Genomic DNA, 10,869 nt, shown 5'->3' with positions numbered 1-10,869 from the left:
TTTTTCTGATTTTTGTTTCTGATATTTTGTTGGTGGTGTACAAAATATTGATTTCTGAATATTGACTTTGCATCCCACTTCTTTGCCAAATTCATGTATTAGGTTCAGTAGTTTCTTTGGTGGAGTCTATAGGATTTTCTATATACACTCCCATGTCATCTGTAAACAATAAGTTTTACTTCCTCCTTTCCAATTTGGATACCTTGTATTTCTTCTTCTTGTCTGATGACTGTGGCTAGGACTTCTAATACTACTTACTTCCTCAAAAAATTAAAAATGGAATTGCCTTTTGATGCAACAATTCCACTGCTGGAATTATATTGTAAGAATCCTGAAACACCAATCCAAAAGAACCTATGCACCTCAATGTTCATAATAGCACAACTTACAATAGCCAAATGCTGAAAGCAACCTAAATGTCCATCAGTAAATGAGTGGATCAAAAAACCATGGTAAATTTACACAATAGAATACTATGCAGCAGAAAGAAAGAAGTTCCTACCTTTCATGACAGCATGGATGAAACTGGAGAGCATTATGGTAAGTGAAGTAAGCCAGGCAGTGAAAGAAAAATACCATATGATCTTACCTATTAGTGTAACCAAATCAACAAAACAAATAAGCAAACAAAATATAACCAGAGACATTGAAATAAAGCAGGCCAGGCTGGGCAGCATTCTTGGACCTGTAACACCTGGTTGGTGTGTGTGCTCATGGGGGTCTTGTCCAGGGCTTTCTGGCCCAAGGTCCTGGGCAGTGTTGACAGTGGGACCTGGGCTCAGCCCACATCATTCAGGGCTTTGGGGTCAAACTTAGGCAGGATGAAGACTACCAGGTACACATTACAGTTGTAGTATCTCAGCTGCATCTATTCAATTTGCTTCTGTGTCAGCTGTGGCACTGGATTCTGAAGTTGGTGCTTGGATTTTTGCTGCACAACATGAAGCTGATGTGGCTGCTGGGGTAGTTGGGGGTGGTGCAGTAGGCACAGACCAGCAGGAGGAACAGTGCCCCACAGAAGTGCTGTGTGTCCTTGTGAGGTCCAGGTGCAGCCACCATCACTCACCGTGGCAACAGAGGATCCCATCCTCCTTGAGGGCTGTCTTCATGAGCTGGTAACAGACTCCTTGAAGAGGATCTCAGCAGGGCTCAAGGGGTCTGAGGAATCAGGAATGATAACATGAAAGGTGTCCTGGTTCTGTTTCATAAACTCAAAACCATCACCCATGTAGAAGGTCAGCTTTGAGCTAGAGTAACCAGTACTATGCCCAATAGAGAATTCTTAAAGACTTGAACCACATCCTCACCAATCTCATACTGGATCACAGACTCCACAGAGGAATGCTTCACTATCTTCTGCAGGACACCCTCATATACACCCAATGATCAGCATGCTGTGTGTGTTGTGGTGGCTGCATAGCAGCAAGTTGGCTATCATTTCCTCATAGGAGAACTCATCCCTTTCTGTGCACTGGATGACACTGTCCAACACCAGCACATTGCTGTTGCCTTAGCTCTTACTGTGGAAAACTAGGATATCCTGATACCATGAATGTTGATAGTGTAGCAGCTGCTCCACCTGCAGGGCAGGGCCTGGCCTGGCCACTGGCTGCATGTCTTGTGAGACCAGCACTGGAAGATGGTAGAGGGCCTGAGGCAGTGGGTCTGTGGGGCCAGTCTTCATGGTAGGTGGTGCAGTGTGCAGACCTAGGTCTGCAGGCCTCACAGAGCATCAGCACAATGGGACAAGCTCCTGTATTTGTGTTCTTGACCTGCTATAAATGGTGCCAGAAATAGCAGGTTCCCAGGACAGATAGACCAGTGCCCATGGGAAGCAGTAGATGATTAACTGTGGATCCTGCCACAGTTTAGTTTGTGCTGTCTCACACATGAAGTTAAACTTGTCTATCAAGTCTTCTATATATATATATGCACAACAATCAAGATGTTTCACAAGAATCTTTAAGATTTTGATAATCCTTTCAACATCCTTGACTGTACTCTACCAAACTAACCTTAACAATGATTCTTTATGTCTTTACATGATGACAGTTGGAAAAGCTATTTTAACCATATATGACTGGGTCAAGGATTGTTCAAACCTGTCCTAGGTAGCCACTAATAAAAGTTAAATATTTGCAGTGTGTCTGGCTTGGCTGCTCTTTGGGAAACTGATGCCAGCAACTACCCAAGGTCATAGTTTACTCTGTGACATATAGATATATAAATTTTAATTTGTTTTGTCACATAGATATTAATATTTAATATTAACCTGGCATTTTAATGAGATAGGCATAATAGATATGCTTGACTTAAAGAACTAAGAGCACAGAAGAGAGTTTGAATGAGTTGTGCAGATTATCCAGTGAGCTTCAAAACAGAGCTGAGACTAAGATTCCAGCCACTTTGACCTCTGAATCAGAGAACTTGCCACTAATCAGCATGACTCCAACACGGATGGTATAACTAAGTTCAGGTATATCCTATGGTTCATATATTTATTGTCCATTATGCTTAAAATCAAAAGCTCTGAAACTTGGTAGGAATGAGATATATGGCCCCCCTTAGTGTGCTCTCTTTGCAGCTAGTGTGAGGTTTCATCAGCATCTTTGATTGGGTAGTTTCCTTTCCCTTGCATTTATGGACCAAAATGAAAGATCTAAACATGAGAGCTCAGTCAGCTAGAAATATGGAGCCATGATTTTACATATGAAAACATGATTTCATATGATATTATTTACATATGATCACATGATTTTACATATGATGATCTCCTGGGTTACATAGAACTCAGGAGATCATCAGTCTTTGGGGTAAGGGCAGTGCTAACCAGGATCTAAAAGAGTCCAAGCAACATGGGAACACCATTAACATAAAGCAAAGCAAAGGGCGGACGTCCAGAGAACACTCAGTGGGGACTGAGTTAGGAAATGGCTTTTGTGGCCTCAGGAATCAAACAGAATGTGCCCCATTGCCAAGGAGCTTGCACTGAATAATAGGAAGTCTCATGTCCATGGGATCTGAGTATAAGGGGAGGGTCCTTACCCCTGGAAAAATGAGAAAAGATGCAACAGCCCAAAAGATTATAGATTCCAGCAGTGAAAATATGGTTTATGTCACTAAGTAATAATGCAGGGTACTTGTTGTTGTAGCTAACCATATTATTGGAGGAGAGAAGCCAATGATGTGGCACATACCTGTGGTCCCAGATTCACTAGTAACAGAGGGTCATGGACTTGGTGCCATTTTTAGGTATACTATGGGAAAATATATGAAGTTCAGATGACTGCTATGCCCAAAATCCTCTTTGAAAAAGGTGGTTGTAAATCAAGCCCTTCCAGTTAGTTCCTCAGCAACACTTATAATCTCTGTGAGGCATTGGAGCATATTGGGGGGATGGGAGGAAGAATGTTTGTTCACCTTCCAAATTCTCAGACAAGATTCTAAAATGTGAGAAGCTGTCATGAAATCAGTGACATGTGTTACAAACACAAGTTATATTTTTATTCACTGATAGCATGAAACAACATGTTTCCCATGAAGATGAGAACAAAACAGAGGAAAATCATGAGCATCTTGTCAAATGCACCTGACTTTGACACTTCAGTGATATTAAGAGTACATGTCTAGAGATTCTTGATTAGGTAAATGAACATGTTTGTTCAGATAGTGGTGTGATTGTACTCCTGAACAACCTAATGGATTTGTACAAACTGAACAGGAAAATATGGACATGTGGTCATCTAGTCAGTTTTTGACCAAACTCTGAGTAACAAGTTAAGCTGGCTGAGACTTACTCCAAGACAGAATGAGGAAGAACTTTAAAATTTTGTAAGCAGCCTTGCACTTGGCTACAGGGTGCAGCCAAGGGGGGGCAAAAAAGATTTGGAATGGTGTCCAGAATTCAAAGTGTATAGGAATATTGGAGAGACATGTAAGATGTCCTCACCCCCCACCCCCAGGGGGAAGAGATCAATAGAGCAGGGCCATTGAGAGCTGTTTTGCATAGCAACAGTTTTGCAGCTAACCTCTGGAATGGTCATTTAACATATCTATAACGTTTAACTGGTTTCATAGATATGTTAAATAGCTGTGGCCAAGTTTTGAGCCAGGAAGAAGGGAGGGGCTTCCACCCAAGATGTAACTAGGGGCTGTGCCCCTGAGTGGGCATGCCTGTGTGAGAGTTTGAAAAGACTGGCTCCAGGACATGAGGGGATAACTGCCCAGGCGAAAGAGAAAACCACACAGCTTTGCCAGAATGGAGATCCCTACAGCCAGGTGAAGAAGAAAGCCACATGCTTTTGGTGGAGTGTGAACCCCTGCAGCTTTGGTAGAAGAGGCCCACGTGGCTTTGGGATGCCCCCTTTGGCCAAGTGGCCTGGAAAGCAGGAGAGACTTTGACTGGAACTGGGTACAAAGAACTCTTGCCAGTGGACCATGAGAGGGTACCACAGTACTTTGGATTAACTCGAGATCCTGCCTGACACAGGTGACGATTCCAGCAGCCTGAAAAACAGATGTGTGCTCTTTTCCTGATTTACGGTACCCAGAGTTGGGACAGTGGGAGAAGGGAGTGCTGTGTGGGTGTAGGTGTATACCCTAAAGGACTTTGATATTTTAGTGGAGGCGTTAGGCCTGAATAGCATTAAATAACCATTTTGTTTCCTTTTCACAAATCTCTGGCATTGAGAGATGTCTTTCCAATTGGCAGAGGACAGAAGAGCCCAGTAGATTTTAGTATTATGTCCTTGGGAGGGGCCCCTGTTCTCTGGCAGTTTTTGGCATCCCCAGGTGGGCCAAATATTGCCCCCCTCCCTTGGACCTCTTGTTCTGTAACACTTTAGCATGACTAAAACTCCTTTCTACCCAGATGCTTTTAGTTAAATGATTGTGAAATGAGTGTATGCCCCCTTTTTTTGCCTGTGGAAAATGTAAATAAAATGGAGCAACTTAAATATAACATTTCAGAATATTCTTTTTCATGATATAAATAGATACATTGTTAAAGTGCATAATTTCTCTGCATTAGGACACTTCAGTCAGTGATAGTTTCTGTAGGCAAAGTCTGCTGATGAATCCTAAAACTAGGGGGTGAAAATTTGAAGGAAAAAAAGAATATCTTTTCATCAGTACATTCATTAATTAAAAACTGAAAAATACTAGCTTTACAGTGGAGAAAATCTACAGACACCAGTATACCCAAGTGATCAAGGTTAATATTACCAGTAATAAGACATACCTTTTTTCATGAATATTGTATTGAAAAGAGCATACCACATCAATGGTATTCTTCACAAAAATGCCTGCCCTCAGTCTAATTATCAGAAAACTTTAGATAGAACAAAATTGAAGCACATTCTACAAAATAACTGACTAATAATCTTCAAAACTGCCATGATCATGAAAAACAGTGCATCACTAAGCAATTATAGTGATCAGAAGAAATAAGGAGATATGATGGGTTGGGTTCTGAAACAAAAAAAAAGGGCATTGGTGAAAAAAACTGGTGAAATTCAAATGAAGTCTGTAGTTTAGTTTAATTACCAAGGTTAATTTGTTGGTTCTGAACATTGCACAATGGTTATACAAAATGTTGTCATTAAATGAAGCTGGCCAAGGGATATATGAGAACTCTATTTTTGAAACATTTCTGTAATTATAAAATTATTTCAAAATGAATGTTTAAAAACATTCTCAAATGGAGAAAATAACTTATTTCTTCATGAAATGATTAATTTTCTACCATATCATCTACCAAATAGTTAACTAGGAGAAGTGTAGCAGCATGTGGTATCACTAGAAAACCCTGAGGGTAAAGAGGAGAAGCTCACATTTACAAATGAATGAGCTTGTCCTAAACGGTATATCCTCCCCCATGGCTACCTATAGGGGCACTAGTGTCATTTTGTTTGGGACAGTACTTCATTGTGTGGGGGTTTTCCATACACTATAGTATGTTTAGTATCCTCAGCCCCTTGCCCAAAATGAGTGTAGTAAACCAGCATCTTTATAGCAACCTCCAAATTTCCCTCACACATTTTTAAATACCACCTTTGGTTGAGAACCTCTAGTTTAGATGATTACTGTATTTTTGGATCATAAGACGCACCCAGGTTTTAGAGGAAGAAAATAGGAAAAAAATTTTGAAGCAAAAAAATGTGGTAAAATATTTAATAACATAAATAACATAATATTTCACCAATGTAAATGTAAACGGAACTGAACAGCAGCATAACAACCATTATTCCTCTCAAATTTGGGGTGGGGGGTGCTTCTTATAGTCCAAAATATATGATAGATCCCAAGAGGACTGTAGCTCTTGAGAAAAGGTGTGCTAGAATGGAGGTACAGAAAAGTCACTTGAGGTCAGTGTCACATTTTGTGTGTGAGGGAAAGAGTGGGAAATTGCTGAGGATAGATCAAAACTGGGTCTTAGCACTGAAGAACTCATCTAAGAATCTCTCTTAACTCAGTACCAAGGGCATACTTTAAGGCTTTGTCGTTAGCTTATTCTCCTAGGGAGACATTACTGTTGATAATAACAGATAATTGCAGAGAAATGTGACCTCACAGGGAAAAAATAATGAGACATCTGAAGAGCACAACTGTTATATAAGAAATCAAAAACGAATAGACTACATAGAACAAGAATTAGAATTAAGCATAATAAATATCATCAGAGAGAGAAAGAGATAAAGTATTGAGACACTGTCTAATTGTGAAGGAGAAACAAGCAGTCATAAAGAAGTAGTTAAAGATTCTTTGTGTGTGTGTGTGTGTGTGTATGTGTGTGTGTGTGTTTTCCCTTTGGCAGTATGCATATACCAATCAGTTCATCATAATAATATCTTGAAGATCATTGATCTCAAATACTTAAGAACTGAAATAAATAATAGTCTGGTGCAAGAGTAAAATGTATACAATGTCAAGTTAGTGAGCTGGGAAATTAGGATGAGGAACTCTCTTTGAAATCATCAAGGAGTATGGAGTTGAAAGAATATGAAAAACAAGTTAAAAGATATGAAGCAAATAAATAAAAATGTCAATATCCATATGTAATAAGAATACTAGAAAAGTAAGGTAAAAACCAAGGAAGTAAATGGGGAAACTATACTACTTTTGAGGACTATACACGTGAAAATAAACACTAGACCACATATGGGGTCACTATGGAAATCTCAGTAATTTTTAAATTCATAATTTAAATGTAAATCATAATGAAATTGTAATATATTTAACAGTAAATAACAATAAAAGTACAAAACCAGAATTACCACAGAACAACAATTGTGGAATGCCACCAAATTATACTGGGAGGGAGATATATTACTGTAAATGCAGCTACCAAAATAGCAATGAGACTTACGGTCAGACAATGAGCTAGATGATCAAGTCCAGAATAGAAAAAGAATAGCCTGGTAAACCTGAAGAAAGTAAAAGTAAGGAAATAATAAACACAGGAAGAGATCCTAATAGAAGACAAAACAAAGAAACAATAGAAATAATCAACAGAATAAAAAGCTAATTCTTGCAACAAAACTAAAAACTGAGCAACTTTTTTTGTAAATATAATGAGAAAAATATACAAATAATTAAATTTGGGGATATAAAAAGGTATACCACAGCTGATACTAGGAAGATTTTTAAATCATTTGAGAATAATAGAATGACTTTATGTCGATACATTTGCAAAGTCTGACAAAGAACACATTTTCAACACATGTAACACCATAAAATTGATAGAAGAAGAAATAAAGGAAATAGAGAAGATGGTGGTGGAGTAGGTGGAAGCTACACTCCTCTCCTCCCAAGACAAAACCAGAATTACCACTAAATTATAGAACAATCAACCCAAACAACCAACTGAAGACTAGCTGAACAGAAGTTTTATAACCAAGGACTTATAGAAGCAGCCACATTGAAATTTTTAGGAAGGGCAGAGATGCAAATAGAGCTGGTCTCATATGCATGTGTGGCACTTGAGAATCCAGAGGGATATCTCAGCTGCAAAGGTTCCCCCAAGGAACGTGGGGTCTCAGCCCCATTCTGGCCTCCTCAGACTGAAGCATCAGGGCCCAGAAGAACTCACATAACATCCTGCTGTGAAAAATCAGCAGGAATTCTGTCCTCCAAGGAGAGACAGGAGTCTGCTAGAAACTCAGGAACCCTCTTAAAGGGCCAGCACATAAAATCTTGTGTGTGGCCTCTCACTCTGGGCTTCAGGAGAGGGAAGACAGCTTAGAGAGTTGTGTGGTTTTGGAGAGAAGGTGAAAAAGATAGCTGCCAGAGACCCTTGCTGAGTCTTTCATTCACATCACCCACAGACATCAACATTCCTGGGCACTCCCATCTATATAGCATCAGCCTAAGGGAATGCACTATACCCATCCTCCCCACTGCCTGTGGCCCAGACCTGCTAACTTGTGCCACGTGGAGGAGTCTGATGGCTGTTGCCAGACTGGACCCATGGTGCAGACTTTCTTGGAGTGCTCTTAAGAAGGTTTGAGCAGACTTGGGGTATTGGAGATGCATAGGGAAACACTTGAGTTGTGTGGTTCTAGGGTGACTGGCTCCAGCCCCCTCAAGAGATCCACTAGCCCCATCTTCTTGACTCCCTGTGGCCCTGCCCTGCCAAACTCTAGCCCTGAGGATAATTCAGCTGGATGATGACAGCCTGGGCCCATGGTGAAGACTTTCTAGGAAGGTGCTCAAGAAGTCCAGGCAGACTCAGGGGTGGCAGAGACTGAGTTGTATGGTTTTAAAGCCAGGGCCATTTTTCCCTTGCACACTGGTACCATAGTTCCTGTGAGGATCCTTCCAACCATACTGCCAAATATTGGTCTATTTTAGCCTGTTGAACTTTGCTGACCTCAAGATGACAACTTCCTGAGACCTAGCTTTATTGCAAAGGATTGCAAGCCCCTGGCAAGTGGCAGATGGCCACTGCATATCCTGATACCAAGCACTAGCACTGAATTTGAATCTGTATCAACCTAATGAACACCCTTCACCCCTATCTGGTGACTCACTGAGAAACTACCTCATGCAACTCAAATACTGCCTGATGCTCTTTCAGTGATTGAGCCTAACAGGCAGCCAGAAGGTGAAGGAAAATCTTTAGGTGATTTGTGCCTCTTCCTGACTTGCCCCAGGGCTTGGTGCTAGGGAGAGCTGACCTTGGTATGCAATGAGGCCTTTTCGACATGCACCCAGGCCCAGCATAAACAGCCAAAACCTGTGGATCACTTTGTAGCTTCAAACAAGCAGTCCAGGGCCAGTCACAGAAAAAGACACAGACATTGACCTCCACTGGAATCCCCAACAAGAGGCCCCAAAACCAACACACCCAATGGTGTGCTTCAGACTACATCAGAGCACAACTCAATTAGTTCCACAAGTGGCACACCCAAAGGGAGATCTCAGCAGGCACAAGACCCTGATGGAACAAAGTCTACTACATGTGACCCACCCCCACACAGCTGCTTGTACACTGTGGTCAGGATCAATCCTTATAGTCAGCCAGCCTGGGGATCAATTCCACTCATAGAAGGGCAAACAGCAATGAAGGCTCAACTATAACAAGAGGATATACACAGTCCACATGGAGGGCACACCTGGAAGCTGAACTTGGGGGACCAGAAGGGCTGTGCCACTGGGCTGTACAGGCTACCTACTACATTAGGCCACTCTACCATGACTAAGAGATGTAGCAGCTCCACCTAATTCATAGAAACAAACACAGAGAGGCAGCCAAAATGAGGAGGCAAAGAAACATGTCCCAGTGAAAGAACAGAACAGAACTCCAGAAAAAGAACTAAACAAAATGGAGAGAAGAAATCTACCAGAATCAGAGTTCAAAACACTGATTATATTATACTCGGTGAACTTAATGAGAACCTCCACTGCATAAAAAAGGACCAGCCATAAATGAAGGTATAGTAACTGGAATGAAGAACATATTACAGGGACACAATAACAGAGTAGATGAAGTGCAGGATCAAATCAACAATTGGGAAGATAAGGAAGCAGAATATGAACAGCAAACAAACAAATAAAATAATTCAAAAACTAAGGGTAGTTTAAGGAGCCTCTGAGAAAACTTCAAGTGTACCAATATTCATATCATGGGGATGCTGGAAGGAGAAGAGAGAGAGCAAATAATTAAAAACATACTTGAAAAAAATAGTAAAGGAAAACTTCCTTAACCTGGTGAAGAAAATCAACATAGAAAAGTCCAGGAAGCAAAGAGAGTCCTAAACAAAATGAATCCAATGAGGTCCACACTAAGACACAACATAATTAAAATGCGAAAGGTTAAAGATGAAGGAAGAATCTTAACAGCAGCAAGAGAAAAGCAGTTAACTATAAGAGAGCTCCCATGAGACTGTCAGCTGATTTATCAAAAGAAAATTGGCAGACCAGAAGAGATTGGCATGAAATATTTAAAGTGATAAAAAACAAGGACCTTCAACCAAGATTACATGCTCAGCAAAACTATGATGATTTAGAATGAAAGGATAAAGAGCTTCCCATACCAAAAAAAAAAAAGCTAAAGGAGTTCATCATCATCAAGCCAGTATTACAAGAAAGGTTAAAAGGCTGTCCTTAAGAAAAAGAAGAAAAACTGGGATGGGAGATATAGACAAAAAAACTGTACTTGAAAAATAAATAAATAAAATTTAAAAAAAAGAAAAAGAAGAAAAGAAATGTAAAATATCAATAATAAAATGATAATAAATACACATCTATTAACAATTACTTTAAATAAAAGTAGATTAAATGTTCCAATCAAAAGACATACAGTGACTGAATGGATAGCAAAACAAGACACATATGCTGTCTAGAAAATACTCACTTCAGAGTGAAAGA

The 10,869-nt window shown here is 40.2% G+C and overlaps 1 pseudogene; it reads right to left on the bottom strand.

The window, feature by feature from the left end:
- Window positions 1-778: 778 nt before the first annotated feature.
- LOC119043486 (spermidine synthase-like) lies at window positions 779-8,468 on the bottom strand (annotated as a pseudogene).
- Window positions 8,469-10,869: the final 2,401 nt, after the last annotated feature.

This window comes from Artibeus jamaicensis, unplaced genomic scaffold (genome assembly GCF_021234435.1).
Source record: "Artibeus jamaicensis isolate MK-2021 breed Jamaican fruit bat unplaced genomic scaffold, CSHL_Jam_final contig_585, whole genome shotgun sequence".
In the NCBI taxonomy this organism is placed as follows: domain Eukaryota; kingdom Metazoa; phylum Chordata; class Mammalia; order Chiroptera; family Phyllostomidae; genus Artibeus; species Artibeus jamaicensis.
The sequence above is the reverse complement of the archived record's forward strand: the minus strand, read 5'-3'. Positions and strand labels throughout refer to the sequence as shown.